Source organism: Myxine glutinosa, chromosome 3, assembly GCF_964187855.1.
Source record: "Myxine glutinosa chromosome 3, kmMyxGlut1.1, whole genome shotgun sequence".
In the NCBI taxonomy this organism is placed as follows: domain Eukaryota; kingdom Metazoa; phylum Chordata; class Myxini; order Myxiniformes; family Myxinidae; genus Myxine; species Myxine glutinosa.
Genome location: NC_136263.1, coordinates 19,004,681 through 19,024,615, shown reverse-complemented (window position 1 = coordinate 19,024,615; position 19,935 = coordinate 19,004,681). Strand labels below are relative to the sequence as shown.

Below are 19,935 nucleotides of genomic sequence, written 5' to 3'. Positions count from 1 at the left end.
TACTTGTATTGATATTTACTTGTAGATATTGATTATTTACTTATACTTGTAATGATGTTTACTTGCAGTGATTGATTATTTACTTATACTTGTATTGATGTTTACTTGCAGTGATTGATTGTTTACTTATATTGATGTTTAGATTAATGGTTAATATAAACAAAAACAAAAAGCTGAGGGAATTGTGGAAATGTAACTCATTGATTGGGACTGGTAACTCATTGATTGGGACTGGTAACGAAGCAGATAGACGATATCGTAAATGAATGTCAGGAATGTGCACGAACATGGTAATCTCTTGTCCACCTGGTCACAGCCCCAGGCTGGAGCACCCTCCTATTGTTTGGTAAATGGAACTCGCAGCAGGGAGGAGCGAGTTGGTGCCAGGAAGGCGGGCAGGATGACTGAGTAACATTGCTGCGGAGAAGGGATTACGATTTCAGCGCACAGAGGATTAACTGAAGTTTGCCGATATAAACAGAAGAGACTTTGAGTCAAGGGGGGCACTTGCCACGATAACCCCTGCCCGACGGAACGAACGAGCACGCAACGGGAAACAGAGAACAGGAGAGCACCTGTGAACGAAGAAGAACCAACGACTTGAATTACTAAATTCGTTATAGTATTGTAGTTCTTTATTGCATTGAAACAAGTGAATTATTAGCTAATAAAGCGTTGCTTTGTAAAAGCCCTGTTTAGTTATTTTGTATCCTCCTGAGTCATATAACTATTCCCGAACACAACTCATCTACAGAAAGCTACAAACACTATGAAGCAAGCATTCTCGTCCATTACAACGGCAACCACAGTAATGCAATGGCGAGTACACGGCATATTTCATTATTAATTCTTACCAAACTTTAAGCCAGCTGAGAGCAGAAATGAATTCCATCCTCCTGACAGGTGGTTATATAGAGACAGTCAGAAGACACGTGTCATAGAACTGCATGTGTAATGTATGGTCAGGGAGGAGGTTACTGCCCGATGAGGAAATCCTTAGTTTCACACCACATTCACCCACAATTTAAATTTCAGCTAACGCGCGACTATGTTGTAAAGTCCAGAGTTATATTGTATATAGCATGGCATCCTACAGCGTGTCTTCATGCTCCCCTTCACCATCCCAACCGCTGTGGCCGGCGACATTCCCTCTCAGCACGCGTTCGGTAGCTAATAGGACTGCACACTGTCTCAGGAATCTTTGGGCGAAATAAATCTGAAAACCCTTAATCCAAATCCTCTGTAGGCCCGGCCGGCGCATCTCCACCTGCAGCCTGATCCTTGACCAGAGCCGAAAGCGCCTGCACCGGAGGCAGCGCGGGCGGGAGAGACCCCTCGTTCATGGCGGTTGGCCCCGAGGTGGCCAGGGCATCATGCGGCCCTTCATCCTCGGCATTACATGGCCCATCTTCCGCTGCACCCTCCCCACACGGCATGAGATGTCGGACCGACACTGTCACTAGACGTCCGTCATTCATTCGTACGGTCGCGTACTCCGGGTTCACTTGCACAACTTGAACCAGATCAACGGTCGGCTCGTATTTACTTTGTCGTAATGTCCGCTTCAAACCGTGGTGCCCTTGCTAACTAACCATCCCGGCAGTGACCGACCGCTTGCTCTGCGGTGCGTAAAGCGAAACATACATTCGTGTGGCGTTTCATTCGTGGCCATGCATAGCAACGTACGAATAGCATGTAATGCCTCATGCAAAACCTGAGGCCATTGGTGCAATCCCATTGACCTCGATCGCAATCTCATTTCCACCGCTTTCCAGATAATGCCATTAAATCGTTCCACCTGGCCGTTCCCTTCGGGATGGTAGGGGGTGGTTCTGCGCGCCGCCACTCCGAGCTCCAAGAGTAAAGCCTTTACCTCCTGAGACATGAAAGCAGCGCCACGATCCGAATGAACGAACACCGGATACCCGAATAATAGGAACAGCTGTCGTAAGCACATGATTACCGTGGCCGACGTCATATCAGAGCACGGGAATGCAAAAGGAAAACGCAAGAACTTGTCAATGACCATCAACATGTAACGAAGTGAGCTCGATGATGGCAAAGGACCCTTAAAATCAATACTTAATCTCTCCCAGTGCCGACAAGCCCGAATGAGGGTCCGAAGCAGCGGCTTGTAGAATCTAGGTTTGACCTCCGCACATACCGGGCACGACCGGCATAGCTGTCTGACGCCATCAACCGAAAATGGTAAGTTAGGACAGCGCACAAAATGAACGAGCCAAATTACACCTGGATGGCACAATGACTCATGAATGCCCTTCAGATCGTCAGAGGTCATGCCGGCGCAAACTGACGGCCGAGACAAAGTGTCGACGGCGACATTTTCGCGTCCAGGCTGATAGACTATGTCATAGCAGTAGTCAGCCAATTCCACCTTCCATCGTGATATTTTCTCATTTTTAATGCGCTGTGTGTGCTTATGGCCATACATAAATGCGACGGACTGCTGGTCAGTCATGAGGTCAAATTTCCGGCCCAGAAGTAAATGGTGCCACAGTCGGACAGACTCAACCACCGCGTACGCCTCTTTCTCTATCGCAGAATGTCTGCATTCACTCGAGGTCAAGATTCGTGAAAAGTAGGCGACCGGCTTTCCGCCTTGCGTCAGAGTGGCTGCTATTGCACAGTTGGAGGCGTCTGTTTCGACGAGGAAAGGCATGTTATCATCAATGGAAGTCACACACACCCCCGCGATATCTTCCTTTAGAATTTGAAAGGCGGCCTTGGCCACCTGCGTCAGAGGGAAAGCTTTGCAATCCACCAAAGGCCTTATTTTCTCCGAGTAGCCTTGGCCCCACCTCGAGTAATGTGCGAAACGCCCTAAGGCATGCCTCAGGTACACCCGATCACATGGAGCCGCCATCTCGAGCAAGGGTCGAAGACGCTCGGCGTCAGGTTTTATCTCGCCCCCGGTCACCTGTACCCAAGGAGGTCTATTGTGGCACTTGTGGTAGTATAGTGGCACTTGCCCTAACTTGAAAGGATTCTTGGTCTATTGTGGTAGTATAGTGGCACTTGCCCTAACTTGAAAGGATTCTTGGTCTATTGTGGTAGTATAGTGGCACTTGCCCTCGTTGAAGGTTAGATTGTACTGACGTGCCACGTCCAAGAGTCGTTTCAAGTTAGCATAGTGTCCCTCCAGGGTATGTCTGCAAATCGTTACGTTGTCCACATAAATGAAGATGTCTGTCAATTGTTCTTTAGCCAAGATGTCGTCCATTGCACGTTGAAAGCAAGACACTCTGTTTGTCACCCCCAAATGGAATACGACGGAATTGATACAGCCGTTGACCGGACTGGAAACCCGTGTCGGGCCTATCAGACTCCCTAATAGGGATTTGATAATATGCGGATTTTAGATCCAACATGCTGAATATACGATACTTAGCCACCTCTCTGACTAAGTCGTCCATTAATGGCAAGGGGTACGTGTCCAATTGTGTGTACCGATTAATTGTCTGACTGTAATCGACTACCAATCGTTTTCTATGATCTTCCGGGTGCACCACCAACACCTGGGCTCTCCAGGGAGATTGACTCGGCTCTATAATACCCTCCCGAAGCAAGCACTTAGTCTCATCGGTGATGTACTGCGTATCGGCCTGAGTATACCTGCGCGACTTTATAGTTTGAGGTTTGCAATCGGCGGTTAGGCTAGGAAAGAGAGCCGGAGGGTTGATAGCCATTTCGGCCAAGCCGCATACAGAGAGGGTATTAGAACCTTCCCCAAAATAAATTTCCAGGCGCCCATGACGACGCAAGAAATCATGCCCCAGCAGCACATCGGCACACAGATCAGCCATTACCGCGAGTTTGACATCGGTATAAGTCACATCATTAACCACAAGGCGAAGAGTACACAAGCCTTTGGTGCCGACCTACAGGCCCGATGAGGCCAAATAGATGTAGCGTGTGACTTGTCCCACGGCCCATCGATAACGTTGTACCAGTGCTAGGCTGATGAAACTGGAACTGCTCCCCGTGTCCACCAAGGCTTCGGTGGGGATTCCTTCCATGAGCACCGGCAGCATGGCACTTTGCAAACCGCTCGACACGCCCGGTTCTCCGGAGTGCGCCAAACATGATGTATTCATCCCGGCCGGCGTCGATCGCCGTGTCATTTTCGCAGCCCGGCACACCTTGGCAAAGTGCCCTTTCCGGCCACAATTATGACAGGTACAATCCTTCACAGGGCAGGAAGCCCACGGGTGTCTCTTATTGCCACAAAAGTAGCATTTTGCATTCTACGTAGAGAAGGTGGTGGCGGGCACGGCGTTCGAGTCTTCCTCGTCGCCTGGGACTGGCAGTGACGAAGCAGATTCCGGTGACGTGGCGATCCCAACATGGGATCGCTCAGTCGGTGCCACTGGTTCGGAGCACATTTCGGCCACAGCCCCCGCAGTGAGCTAGGGGCCGCCATTCGCCTCTGCCCGAGTAGTTGCCAGCTGTAATATGCGTGCCTTCTCGCACGCTTGTTGGAAGGTCAGAGTAGCTTCCTCAAGCAACCGCAATCTGATTGCTGGCGAGGCGATGCCAGCCATGAAGGCATCCCATATTAGATTGTCGGTCGACTCCGCAACCGTGCGGGGTTCCATCAGACAATCTTTCCTGAGTCGTCTCAACTCTTGTATATAATGTTCTTGGCTCTCCGACGGGTCCTGGCGTCAGGTCGCGAGCATGTGGCAGCCGTACAACGCGCTGCGTTGCTTGACAAAGATATATCTTCGGGTTTCAATGGCAGATTCGTATGTGGCACAGTGAGATATGTAGTCATACACCATGTCGCTCACGTGACACGTCAGAATAGAGAGCTTCTGGGGAGCGGTGAGGTCAGCGACCACCGCGATGTAATTCTGGAGAGAGCTGAACCAATGCCCCCATTCCTCGGTGGCATTCATCGCCTGAGAATCCCCAAAGAAGGTCTCAAGGGCGACGCAGTTTCCCCATCGCTCCAAGCGTAGGATCCAAAGTGGATTAAAATATCGTGAAAATCAAGGATGTCCACAATGTAAATCAAGGATGTCCACAAGGTAAATCAAGGATGTCCACAACGTACTCCAATCAGAGCTTTAATCCACTTGAATACGACTCATCTACAGAAAGATAAAATCACTATGAAGCAAGCATTCTCGTCCATTACAACGGCAACCACAGTAATGCAATGGCGAGTACAAGGCATATTTCATTATTCATTCTGACCAAACTTGAAGCCAGACTATAGCAGAAATGAATCCCATCCTCCCGACAGGTGGTTATATAGAGACAGTCAGAAGACACGTGTGGATGGGTCATAGAACTGCATATGTAAGGTATGGTCAGGGAGGAGGTTACTGCCCGATAATGAAATCCTTAGTTTCACACCACAGTGTTGCACTCAATTCGTTCTCTCTTGTCAACTGCAAAAACTGCAACAACTGCCCTGATCCACCTGATGTCTTGTCAACAACTCTCTCTTGTCAACCCGTCGCTACGGTACTCCCCATGAAAAACCGTTAAATTTTCTTTGTCGTTCTGCGACTGGTAGTTCACTACCGACCTGGCTATGGATGCCTGGCCTGGACCGATCTTACTCAAAAGACATGTGCACCAGAGTAAGATGGAACCACTTGTCGACGAAGTGGAACTCCTTCAAGCGAATCCACAGTATGCCCATGTCCGCTACCCAGAGGGCAGGGAAGCCACCATATTCATCCGACACTTGGCCCCGACAGGAGACACGAAGGAATGCGAACAACCAAATGACGCACCTCATGATTCAGAGGGCTTGACCCAAATCATTTGGGGGGTTTGCCCCAAATCCTTTCATGAACCGGTGGCGAGCCCTGACCCATGACTGAAGGTAATTTGATGAGGGTGTTGTCGGGGTTGTGAAGGACGACGTGGGATCTTCAACGTCCACCAACAAAGGCTAACAGACGGGACATCCAGACCATTGGGAGTTAAACCCAGAAGAGCGAGTTCAAAGGAAACTGCACCAACACTGCAACAACAAGAAAAACAACAACAACAACAACAATAACAAGTCGAATTATTAATACCACGAAAAAAACACAACGATATGACTTTCGTCTAAAATAACTTCAACACAGGAGGCCATTGGGCACATCAAGCTTGCACTGGTTGCCAACCTGTGGTTATTTGTCCTTTTTAAAAGCTGACTGTCAAGAAAGGAAGCAGCAAGTACAATTTCACAAGACTAATTGGTATAACTCAGACGGAGTTTGAATCAACAACCTCTCAGATTCAGGGATGCCGCTCCAACCACGACACCACCGAGTGTGGTTTAAAAAAGAGGCACCGCTGGGATTTGAACCCAGGATCTCCTGTTTACTAGACAGGCGCTTTAACCAACTAAGCCACAGCGCCAAATGCACGTTAGGGTTAATGTTCCATCTCCACGAGAAACGTCAATTATTCCCGAAAGGCTTTAACGACAAGTTTCCGTGGTTCAAGGGTTTTGAAACAACAACCAACAGGACTGGACATTTGTAATTTGTTTAGGATGCCGGCGATAACTGGCCTACTTTTTCTGAAGGACATCGTGGGATCTTTGACGTCCATCAAAGACGACGAGCGGATTGGACACCCGGCTTAACATCCATCGAAGGGACGGAGCACTTCGTCGAACCAGCACCGATCCAAATACACCATGCCTGCAAAGCACCAATTCCACGACACCATGCCTGCAAAGCTCCAATCCAACGACACCATGCCTGCAAAGCACCAATACAACGACACCATGCTTGCAAAGCACCAATTCCACGACACCATGCCTGCAAAGCACCAATCCAACCACAGTATTCCTGTAAAGCATCAACCCACCCACGCCATGTCAGCGAAGCACCAATCCAACGACACCATGCCTGCAAAGCTCCAATCCAACGACACCATGCCTGCAAAGCACCAATACAACGACACCATGCCTGCAAAGCACCAATCCAACCACGCCATGTCTGCAAAGCACATATCCAACCACGCCATGTCTGCAACGCACCAATCCAACGACACCATGCCTGCAAAGCACCAATCCAACTGCACCATGCCTGCAAAGCACCAATCCAACGACACCTGCTAAGCACCAACCCAACTCCAGCATGCCTGCAATGCACCAAACCAACCACGCAATGTCTGTGAAGCACAAATCCAACTACACCATGCATGCAAAGCACCAATCCAACTACACCATGCTTGCAAAGCACCAATCCAACTACAGCATGCCTGTAAAGCACCAACCCAACCACACCATATCTGCGAAGCACCAATCCAAAAACACCATGCCTGAAAAGCACCAATCCAACTGCACCATGCCTGCAAGTTACTAATCCAAGAACACCTTGCCTGAAAAAGCACCAATCCAACTACACCATGCCTACGAAACACCAATCCAATTGCACAGTGCCTGCGAAGCACCAATCCTACTGAACCGTGCATGCAAAGCACCAATCCAACCACACCATGCCTGCTAAGCATCAATCCAACTGCAGCATGCCTGCAAAGCACCAATCCAACAACACCATGCCTGCAAATCACCAATTCAACTACATCATGCTTGCGAAGCAGCAAATCAACTGCACCGTGCATGTAAAACACCAATCCAATAGTTTGTAGTCAGGTTGCGAATCAAACCTCGTCTGGCAAGTCAAGTCAAGTCAACTGACGCCACACATAATAATAATTATAATAATAATTGTGTTGAAAAAGCTTCCAGACCTCACTTCAAGATACGAGGCTTTATTCAAATCGATCTTTGGCATCCTATACAACAGGCAATAATATCCTCAGTCCTACAATTCTAAAAAAGCATTATAAAGCAAAGTCAAGCAGCTTAAACATTAGTTATGAATCCCAGTCACTTCTTACCAACTCAATGGTATTCATAGAATAGTCTACTTACTCTGCGCAGTCAACTTGTTGCGAGCCAACTCTTCTGTTTTTGAACAGTTTTTTTCTTTGATCCAATATGGCTGCCAGACCACGTGAACGATGACATCATAAATTTATATTCTCTAATATAATTGATGCATGGGTCATGCTCAATACATTTCAAACTGATCAGACTAAGCGTTGTCCCTGTCGAATTATGACGTCATAATTATGGCACCAATGACGTCATTGTTAACAACACCTCTTCCCCATATGGAGTTCTTTACAATGAGCCATGTTTCAATTTTTTCCATGCAGCGGTTTTGGAGATATCGAGGTGCAAAAATTTTCGGTTTTCAAAGATGGCACCTGTAACACATGACCTATGACTTCATGATTATCATTAAAATATTCTGAAGGAGGAGGCGCTCCTATGGTGAAAATTTTGTGTCCATCAGACCAACAGTTAATGATTTTTTTTTAAATAATGATCGGATGGATAAGTGTTGTATTTGTCGATTTATGACATCATAACGAAGGCACGGATGACATCATCATTAACATATCTTATTCCCCATGGGGGAGTAGTTGACAATGAGCCAGGTCTCAATTTTTTCCATGGAGTGGTTTCAGAGATATAGAGGTGCGATTTCTTTCCAAGATGGCGTCCGTACCACGTGACCTATGACGTCATAATAAACATTAAAATATTCTACAGGAGGAGGCCCTCCTATGGTGAAAATTTCCTGTTAATCGGACGAATAGTTGCTGAGAAAATGAATTTTTAAAATGCAGACACGGCACACGTACGCACAGGAATGCTTAACCCCGCTTTTCGCTTTGCGAGCGCAGGGTAATACGATCCAGCGCTCATCTCTGCATAACGAATTCAGCAGACAAGATACTGACCCCCCTCTCTGACCGAGCGTTCGCCCCTAAATAGGTATCCAATATGCCCAACGCCTACGAAGGTTTTTCTTCTTCTTCATTTTCACGACAATCACCCTCCTTTAAGAATACTGCTAACAGGTGTAAAGGCTAAAGCAACAGGTGTAAAGGAATAAATCAGAACGAATAAGCTACCAGCCTAAATGTGTCAGAGGCTGACAAAGCCATCCAATTCAAGAGCGATAAACTCCATCAACGCCCGGGCCCCCAACGCTAGGTATCGGCGATGTACTCAAAGGGCTCGGAATGCTACCTGGTGCAGGCGACACAGGTGACAAGCTCCCAGGATCCGAAGTGGCGGCACCGGTCTTAGCATAGTCAAGGAATGAATCCAACCGGGCAGGGGTAGTCGCTTCGGCCTCGGCCGGTACACTCATTTCAGGCTGCCCATTAACCTCTCCACAAGGCGCGAGATGCCGGACCGACACAGTTGTCTCTCTACCGTTGGCCAAACGGACATGCACGTATTCCAGATTTTCCTCGAATATTTCCACCCGGTCCACGAGTGGTTTGTATTTGCTCTGATGGACCGTGCACTTCAGGAAAGCCGGTCCCGGCTCAGCTAGCCACGTGGGTAGAGGCTACCCGCCTTGGTACATGGTTGGTACTTGAACAGTCGCTCGTGAGGGGTGGCGTTAGTCGCGGTGAATAGTAGAGACCTGATGGCATGTAATGCTTCTGGCAACACACAATCCCACATGCTCGAAGTCATCCCGTGGGATCGCAGAGCCATAGTAACTGCCCTCCAAATAATGCCATTGTAACGTTCAAATAAACCGTTCCCCTGGGGATTGTACGCCGTGGTATGGCTCGAAGCAATTCCCCTCTCAAGCAGAAATTGCTTGATCTCCCGGGATAGGAACGCCGTTCCTCGGTCGCTCTGTATGAAGGCTGGATAGCCGAACATGAGGAACAACTGGTGAAGGCATCGGATTACCGTAAGAGACGACATGTCTGAGCACAGAAATGCAAACGGGAATCGTGAATACTCATCAACTATTCCGGAGCAGATGGGCCAAGACAAGGCGTCGGCCGCAAGGTTAACCTTTCCCGGTCTGTACACAATATCAAAGCTATAGTCGGCCAATTCTATACGCCTGTGTGCAATCTTCTCGTTCTTAATCTTTTGAGAATGTTTCCCGTTGTACATGAAAGCGACTGATTGCTGATCCATAATTAGGTGAGAGTGCTTCCCTAAGAGGAAGTGTCGCCATCTACAGGCCGACTCCACTATAGCGTATGCCTCCTTTTCTATCGAGGAATGGTGCCTCTCACTATCAGATAACATTCGTGAAAAGAAAGCCACCGTTCGCCCCCTTGATTCAGTGTGGCCGTGATTGCGCAACCTGACACATCCGTCTCCACCACAAAAGGGACTGTCTCATCGATGGAGGTCACAACCGTGCCAGCTATGTAATCCTTCAGTTGTTGAAAGGACGTCTGAGCGGCCAAGGTCAACGGAAATGTTTTGCACGTGACGAGAGGCCGTATCTTCTCTGAGAACCTTGGGACCCATGGTGAGTAATGGGCAAACAGTCCCATTGCTCGCTTTAAAGTCGCCCGATCGATGGGAGGGGCTAGGTCGAGAAGGGGTTGAAGGCACGCCGAATCGGGCCATATCTCCCCACCAGACACTGTGTAACCTAAAAGATCTATCGTTCTCACAGAGTAGCTACTCTTGGCTTCATTGAAGGTCAACTGGTATTTACGAGCCACTTCCATGAAGCGCCGCAGATGAGCATCATAGTCCTTCTGGTTCCATCCGTACACAGTCACAATATCCACATACACAAATACATCTTGCAATTGCTCTTTTGAAAGGATATCGTCTATTGCCCATTGAAAGCCTGCCCTCCATTTGTAACGCCGAAGGGGATTCTACAAAATTGGTACAACCGCTGGCCAGACTCGAAGGCTGTGTAGGGCCGGTTGGCTTCCCGTATCAGAATCTGATGATAGGCGCTATGAAGGTCCAGCATACTGAAAACTCGATATTTAGATACTACCCGGACCATATCATCCATTCTAGGGAGCGGGTAGGCATAGAGTTGTGTGAAACGGTTAATCGTTTGCGAGTAGTCAACGACCATGTTTTTGCGATGATAAGCGCTATTCACGACCAGCACTTGAGCCCACCAAGGCAAGCAACTGGGTTCGATGATTCCCTCGAGCAAAATATGTTTAGTCTCGTCGGCAATAAACTGTACATCGGGCGGAGAATACCGCCTAGATTTCACGGTGACAGGGTGGCAATTAGATGTTAAACTCAGGTACAGTGGGGGAGGTTCGATAGCTATCTCCACTAAGCCGCATACCGAGCCCGGTACGGACGGAACCTATAGAGAGTGTATGCGCGCCGCCGAACTGCATCTCTAGGCGTTTATGCCAGTTCAAGAAATCATGCCCGAGAAACACATCTGAGCAAAGGTTCTGAAACACCATTAACTTCACATCTGAATAAGTAACATCATTAGCAATTAGCTTAACCACACAGAAAATGCGCGATCACTGCCACTAGGCCCCTGAGGCCATGTATACGCGCTGGCTGCGTCACAGCAACAGTAGGCCACTCATGGCGCTCTACGAAACTCTGGCTGATGAAGCTTCGATCGCTTCCAGTATCGATCAGCGCTTCCACCGCTTTGCCATTGATTTCCACCAGAACCACAGTGTGTGCAAGGCCACGCGGAGCTGTCCGCGACCCCGAATATATGGGCGCTCCAGCGAGCATCATCTGTCGAGCTTTGGTTGGACGGACAGACCGTGGCAAAGTGACCTTTTCCCCACAATTGTGGCACGTCGTCTCCTGAACAATGAATAACGAGCAGGGGTGACGGCGATTTCTGCAGAAGTAGCATTTGGCAGTTGCCCCAGCAGGGGTCGCCGTGGCCGCAGTGCTTGGCTCGCTCTCCTCGTCACCTGAGCCCTCTCCACGGGAACCCCGGCTCACGATACCCCGCATGGGCACTCGCTCGCCAGCAGATTCTGACTCCCCGAGATCATCGGCATACGCCGTAGCATCCGCAGTTACGAATGGGTGGCTCTAAGTTTCAGATCTGACTTGAGCCATCTGGAGGACTCGGGCTTGGTCGAAAGCCATTTTGAAGTCTAGCGTTTTGCTCTCCAGAAGACGCTGTCGAATCGCAGGAGACTGGAGCCCAGTTATGAAAGCATCGCGCACTAAATCATCAGTGCACTCTATGCACGTGTGATCCGCGATGGCAGTCTTTGCCAAGCTGCCGTAATATCTGGGGGAATTGCTCCAGTGAATCCGAAGTCTCCTGTTGGTGTGTCGCCAGAAGATGCCACGCATATACAGTGTTGCGCGGTTTAACATAAGGAGCCGTCAAGGTTGCTACTGCCTCACATAGGTCGTGCAATGGGAAACATATTCATAAATGGTATGGGACACTTTGGAAGACAGAACGTTCAGTCGCTGAGCGTCTGTAATCTCCAGGAGGAAGTCTGTATAGAGCTGTAAGGAGTGAAGGCAGTGGGTCAGCTGGCAGGCGGCATCGCTCATGTTGGGGTCCCCGGAGAAGGGGTCCCTTGATGAGCTTGTCCATGGTCCTTGAACGTCTCAGAATCGATTTGAATAAATTGTATTTGAAGCCCACCATGGAAAAAGCTTCCAGACCTCACTTCAAGATACGAGGCTTTATTCAAATCGAGCTTCGGCATCCGACACAACAGGCAATAATATCATCAGTCCTACAAATATAATAAGGCATCAAAAGCAAAGACAAGCAGTTTAAACATCAGTCATGAATCCCGGTCACTTCTTACCAATAAGATCCAGCGCTCATCTCTGCATAACTAATTCAGGAATCAAGATACTGATCCCCTCTCTGACCGAGCGCTCGCCCCTAAATAGGCATCCAATATGCCGCACGCCTACGAAGGCTCTTCTTCATCCAAATTTTCAAAACAATAATGTTAATAATAATAATAGTTATATTAAAAAGAGGAAGAAGATGACTTCCCTTCGAAGGAACTCAACACAGGCGGAGGTCAATGGACTATTCAGGCCTGTACTGGTTGTCAACCAATGGTTGTTTCTCCTTTCTATAAAAATGTTATGTCTAATTTTTAACAGCGGACCATCAAGGAAGGAAGCAGAACGAAACATATTTCAAGACTAATTTGAAAATGAAACACCAACCACTTCCCAGATTCAGGGACGCCGCTCCAACCATGACACCACTGAGTGTGGTTAAAAAAAGGCACTGCTGGGATTTCAACCCAGGATCTCCTGTTTCTGGTCAGCGATAACTCGCCTACTTTTCTGAAGGACATCGTGGGATCTTTGACGCCCATCAAGGAAGACGAGTAGTTGGGACACCCGGCTTAACATCCATCCAAGGGACGGAGCACTTTGTCGAGCAAGCACCGATCCAAACACACCATGCCTGCAAATCACCAATCCAACTACCCCATGCCTGCAAAGCACCAATCCAACAACAACATGCCTGCAAAGCACCAATCCCACAACACCATGCCTGCAAAGCACCCATCCAAATGCACCATGCTTGCAAAGAACCAATCCAACGACACCATGCCTGCAAAGCACCAATCCAACAACACCATGCCTGCAAAGCACGAACACAACCAAGCCGTGTCAGCGAAGCACCAATCCCACCACACCATGTCTGCGAAGCACCAATCCAACTGCAGCATGCCTGCGAAGCACCAATCCAACAACACCATGCCTGCAAAGCACCAATCTAACTACACCATGCCTGCAAAGCACCAGTCCAACTGCACCGTGCATGCAAAGCACCAATCCAACAGTTTATCGTCAGGTTGTGAATCAAACCTCATCTGGCAGGTTTACTCAAGTCCACTGACTCCACAGATAATCTTGTTGCAATGGAGCAAACGTATTGTTACAGACGCGGCTTAGATGTTATTTACCGAGCGGTTTGGTATGATCACGTCTGCACAGGTTACCCGATTATACCCGAACGTTGACTAATCGCGCTACGCTAGGTCAATGAAGGAAAAGACACACGGCTGGGATTAAAATGACACGACACCAGGGATACGGTTCTCAAGACCTCCGGAGGAGGTTATATTCGTTCGGAAGGTTAGATTACAACTACAAGAGGGACAGCAAAGGAAGATAGGCACTTAGACACAATCTTATATTATTCCCGACAGACCACAGAGAAACAGGACAAAAACTGACTCACACGGGGATTGATGGCAAGGAAAGCGGGTATTCGATGGCCAGCACAAGGTGCACCTTGTGCTCAGGGACAGGATAGCGCGGCCCAAAAGATGCAGGAGGTCTCTCAGCGCTCGGAGGTGGCTCTCTTGTCTTCTCAAGCTCGGGGCGCATCTCACCTCACATCCGGTAAGTCGCTGCGTATATCCGGCGGGGAGTGACACGCCCTCGGCTCGTTAGCTCCGCCCCAGATGGAATCGGCTCGTTGCTTCTCATTGGGTGCATGCGGGGGGGGGGGGGGGGTTACCGGCTCCGCCCTTGACGAGGGGCTGACAGGGAGCCCCTTCGTGGTAACCCCGTGGAGCGCATGGTCATGGCGGCTAACCGAGCTGGTGGGAGGACGCACACTCCCCCCGCGCGCCGTGGTTGTAGTTGTTGTTGTAGCTGTAGTTGTTGTTGTTGTTGTTGTTTGGGGAAGAAGATGGAAGGAGGTATGGGAAGGTCCTAAACTCACTACTGGTGCCATATAATCACATTCTGGTGCAACGAAGAGTCAGAATTAATGGAAAGGAGTCCTTAACTGACATAGACTAAGAATAACTAGCAAGATGTCCGAAAGTTGTCTACGTGAGATGCGGTGGACCTGGGCACGACATTTAATGGGGGAAAAAGGGGAAGGTCGGTTCTACAGAGTGTTGTTTACAGACAATGGGACTAGGGAATGGGGGATTGGGGATAGTTGGGGAGTATTGGGGAAATAGGGGAATATTTACAAGCGGATATGGAGGCCAAATTCCATATTCGCAACATTGCACCCTTCTCTACCCTCGGGGCGTCCCGACCCGATAAATTTTTACCTAGTTTAGTGTGGCACTCAGATGTAGTTCCCTCTACTATTAACTCTACCCTGAGTGCGACAGTTTTACAGATATTCACAAATGAGTAAATATGTCCCCCTGCGACGTTGCACCCTTCTCCTCTCAGAAACACACCCACAGGATAACCGAATTGCGGAAAGAATTCGCAAACTAAACATACAGCCGGTAGGGAGCATTATTTACAAGACTACGCTGCTATTTACACTACGATCCAGGACCTGTTTTTGGAGGAACACATGCAGATGTTATGCATATAGAGAGCACGCATGCCAGCATCGATACACCAACCCACGAGTGCTCTGTGGCCTACGGCCTTTAATAATGTGCAGAGCACCCCTTGCAAGCATCAAGCACCACCCCATCACACAGTGAGCACCATCCGGTGCACCAATAAAGTGTTTATGAATCATTGTGTGGTGTCGCAGCCGGCCGATGTTCTGCCGCTGGTCTTGCCTTCGTGCGGTGCACTTGGCCTTCTTACTTCTTTCAAAAATAAAGAAAGGCGCCAACCGCGTCCATTTCTCTATTGTGGTCGTCAGGGGGCCAACTATAAGTGGTTCACCTTGTATGGCATAGGTGCCACGTTGACCCATAGGTCCATCCACGGGTGGTGCTTGGCCGCATAAGAACCGCGGTCCATGGTGGGTGGCCACAACATTGCGGTCCATATGGTGTATCGATCCAGGCAGCAAACAGCGAAAGTGCAGGCCCACAACTGCGAAGCCAGCACCTCTCTCTCCTCTCTCTCTACCCCAAAGCCAGATCCTCGGAGGTGGGAGACAAAAGAAGAAGACAAGTGAGTAAGGTGGTAAGGGCGCAAAAGTGCACGCAATGTAAGATGATGCACACTGGGGGCACATGGGAACCAGGTGAGACAGGTACGTTCCTATCGTACGCCCCCCCCCCCCCACCAGGTAACCTACATGGCCCCTCCCTTACCCCTTACTGTATCCACAAAACACAACACTACCCATAAACATCTACTTTACAAATCAACAAACATCCCTACTGTCTTCCCCGTTCCTCCCATAAACCAAATTCGTCTTCTCTCCCTCCTAACCAATCAAATTTGCTATTTCCAACTTTCCTCAAATAGTCTAGTAGGAAGACTAGGTCCCCCTGCACCCCCCGGAGATATACTTCTAATCAGTGTTTCTAGATTGGATAAAATGTGTAGAAAATGACTAGCTATGGCCCCAAGCTGAAAAAATGTCCCACATACCATTTTTATGCAAATTACTGCTGCAAATTTTATGCAAAATTATGCAAATTTTATGCAAATTTTTGATGAGGAGTAGAGTTGAGGGGTCTTTGAGGGCTTCATCGAGGTGCTCTCGGTTGCAAGACTGGGTCATTCTGAGAAGCACAGCAGGGTCAGAGATCATGATGTTCTCCTCCTCAGTGAATCTCTCCATCAACAGCCTCTCCATTGCCTCACACACTGTTTTGAGGCAAAAGAGGGACTTTGCGTAGGCCTTTCCACTGAGAACACCTTTGAGAGATCCACTTGTTACTAGTTGTGCCTCAAAGAGAATCTCTGCATATCCAGAACCACGCATCTTGTGTCCAGTGAGCATCCCGATGTAGTTCATGGATGTGTGGAAGGGTCCAATCGTTACTACATGACTAGCAAATTCATTTGGCCAGCGCCAGATGATGGGAAGGGCTTTCATGCAGACACCCAGATCAAATGTATTCAGGACCCATCTCTGACCCACCTCAGCAGTTGCTGCCTCGGAACGCTTCAGTAGCTCACGAACAACTGCGTTGTCTGTGATCGGTCTGTGCCTGGTGCCTGCATGGCATGGCAATGGCCTGCAGCCTGTGCCTGGGCTAGGGGGTTTCACCTCTGCAACTGGTTCTCCCCCACCCAGCAAATCAACAGTCGACTACTGCACGCCTATCCACCAACCGATCACAGACAACGCAGTTGTTCGTGAGCTACTGAAGCGTTCCGAGGCAGCAACTGCTGAGGTGGGTCAGAGATGGGTCCTGAATACATTTGATCTGGGTGTCTGCATGAAAGCCCTTCCCATCATCTGGCGCTGGCCAAATGAATTTGCTAGTCATGTAGTAACGATTGGACCCTTCCACACATCCATGAACTACATCGGGATGCTCACTGGACACAAGATGCGTGGTTCTGGATATGCAGAGATTCTCTTTGAGGCACAACTAGTAACAAGTGGATCTCTCAAAGGTGTTCTCAGTGGAAAGGCCTACGCAAAGTCCCTCTTTTGCCTCAAAACAGTGTGTGAGGCAATGGAGAGGCTGTTGATGGAGAGATTCACTGAGGAGGAGAACATCATGATCTCTGACCCTGCTGTGCTTCTCAGAATGACCCAGTCTTGCAACCGAGAGCACCTCGATGAAGCCCTCAAAGACCCCTCAACTCTACTCCTCATCAAAAATTTGCATAAAATTTGCATAATTTTGCATAAAATTTGCAGCAGTAATTTGCATAAAAATGGTATGTGGGACATGTTTTCAGCTTGGGGCCATAGCTAGTCATTTTCTACACATTTTGTCCAATCTAGAAACACTGATTAGAAGTATATCTCCGGGGGGTGCAGGGGGACCTAGTCTTCCTACTAGACTAAAAATGTGCCATCTCCAACTCAACATCATAATTTGCCATCACCAATTCATCATCAGTCCCTCCTAAGGAGGGAGAGATGGAATCACCCCAATGTCTCATCCACGTCGTGATGCGTCTCACAAATCCTCACAGCAATCCTTACTTCTGCAACACAAACAAAGAAAACACAGGTGTGGAGTCATCATCATCACCACAGGTAAGTGGCTGCGCATGGTGCGACAGGTTCATCAATCCTAACTATTTCCTAAGTGACTTTACAACTTTACACTACCCGGGGTCTTCCTCCGGCCAAACCATTGGCCCTCTTACACTATGGGTTCTAAAAACCAATTCCCATTGGCCAAACTGTGGTGCTTTTCAATTTGGGGTCTCACTCCCCCGATTCATCTCCCGGTGCCCTCGCACAATTTCTGGGCTGTGGCGTGTACCTCTCCCAGCGGGTCTACCCACCTGCACACCTCCACCACTGCAGTTGCCTCCGAGCTTACCTGCTCCTTACCCTAACCTAACTACCTGGGGAAGGCCCTCTGGCACTCTCCCCACTCGGTTGCCCTCTCTGGCCCTGGGCTGCCCGATCCACACCCGGGATCCTCAGGCACCCACTCACAACTACCGGCTCCCAGAGCCCACCTGCGGCCTCACCTGGCCGACATCCTCACAGTGGTGGAGTGCCCAACCAACTACACACACTAACAGGCTACACGCCCAGCCATTTCCACGACACTAATGCACCCATCCACAATACCATTCTGCAACCGCACCACAAATGCCAATATCCAACCACAATTTACCTATACCCTCTACCTAACACTTACACTACCCGCCCCGGGTACTCGTGAAAAGGGTCCACTCTTCCCCCATCCACACCTTCGCACCATGCACACCACTCCGTACCACTTACTCCAACTCTCTCCACACACATGTACTTGCACACCTGTGCTCTCACACCTGGTGCCACCTGCACCCTTCTCTCCCCAAGCGCATTCGCGCTGATCCACAACACTCATTACTCACACACTGTTCCACACACCTGTCCAGTTGCACACCTGTGCAATCACACCTGTTCGATCACACCTGTTCAATCCTCACACACACGGCATCATCTCAGCTAACTACTCCCCTCTGAAACTTGCGCTTCCCAGTCGTCCCTTTAAACTATTGCGCTCCCACGTCATTATCATCCATACTAATCTACCTGCGTCCCCACTACAGGTATCAGTCACTAACTAACCTTAACGTCACCTAATGTCAATCTCTTCTAGATCCCTACAATATAACCTAACCCACCCGGGCTAGTTTTCACTGCCATACACCCCATAATCTATTGCGCATTTGCCCCCCTATGGGAAGGGTGGCAGGGATGCCCCCCTTACCCATCGGGCCCATCGCTCACTACCAATTTTGCACATCAAATTTCAACAAATCAAAAATTTGGCCAATCCTACTCATCATCTGCCAATCATTACTGCCAATCCCTTGCCAATCATCAAATTTTGTTTTTCTTTAATTTTGGGTCCAAAACACTAACCTCATCACCCAGTCTACTCACTAATGCCTCTCGGTGCGCCAATCCCTGTCCAAAGCCCGGCTTCGTAAAGCCAAGCCATGAATGCGGGTTGTTCTGTGCCAGCGGCTGGACACGTCCGGCACTCGGTACAGGGACGGGGGCTTACCCGGGCCGAGATCCCACGCACCACCTCGGCGTGGAGCCATCCCATGTCCCGATCTCGACCTGCCGGACTGCCTCAACAAAAAGTGGTCGCCATGACGACCCTTTCTATCGGGCTGCCCGCTCCGCCTAGTGGAGCACGGACGCGGCCGTTCAAAGCGAGGCCCAGCACGCACCGAGGGCCCGATTCGGCTATAAGTCGTTCTAAACTCTACCCCGTCTAACGTCGATGCTTCACCTGGACGCTTACACCCCGCAGCCCGTTCCTTGCTCACACATCCAGCCGTGCCCATGCTCCTCGTACCTTTCCTTACACACCCAGGTACACCCATTCCACTCACAGCCTTGGTCACACACCTGACCACCGAACACTTTGGCACACATTCGTTGCTCGCACACCTCACCAATACACCGCTTCGCGCCCCCTCCTCGGTCACCTCCTCTGTGACAATCACAGGTGTGCCCTCCTTCGCACACCCAACCACGTGCCTCACCACCAACTCCAGCGTGCATTCCCACTCACGCTCTACCATTCCAGGTGTGCTTCCTTTCTCACCTGTCACCACCAACTCACGCTCCGTGTCACTCGTACTACTCTCACCACCATTCTTGACAGCGCACTCTTTCCTCATGCACCTGTCCGTCACACACCTTTCTCGCGCACACTCTCCCGTTACACCCTCTGTAACACTCACCACAGGCGTGCATTCTTCCTTGCCTTTGACAGCGCACTCTCTCCCCATGCACCTGTCCGTCACACACCTTTCTCGCGCACACTCCTGCGCACACT

General features: G+C 49.4%; 1 long non-coding RNA gene and 1 other non-coding gene across 2 annotated transcripts; both read right to left on the bottom strand.

Annotated features, from left to right (window-relative positions):
* Positions 1 to 5,077: 5,077 nt before the first annotated feature.
* Positions 5,078 to 6,678, bottom strand: LOC137424063 (uncharacterized). Its single transcript, XR_010983902.2, has 2 exons — positions 6,546 to 6,678; positions 5,078 to 6,001 (listed from the first exon to the last, which is right to left on the bottom strand). It is a non-coding gene; the product is annotated as an uncharacterized LOC137424063 (long non-coding RNA).
* On the bottom strand, positions 6,314 to 6,387 carry TRNAT-AGU (transfer RNA threonine (anticodon AGU)). Its single transcript has one exon. It is a non-coding gene; the product is annotated as a tRNA-Thr (tRNA).
* Positions 6,679 to 19,935: the final 13,257 nt, after the last annotated feature.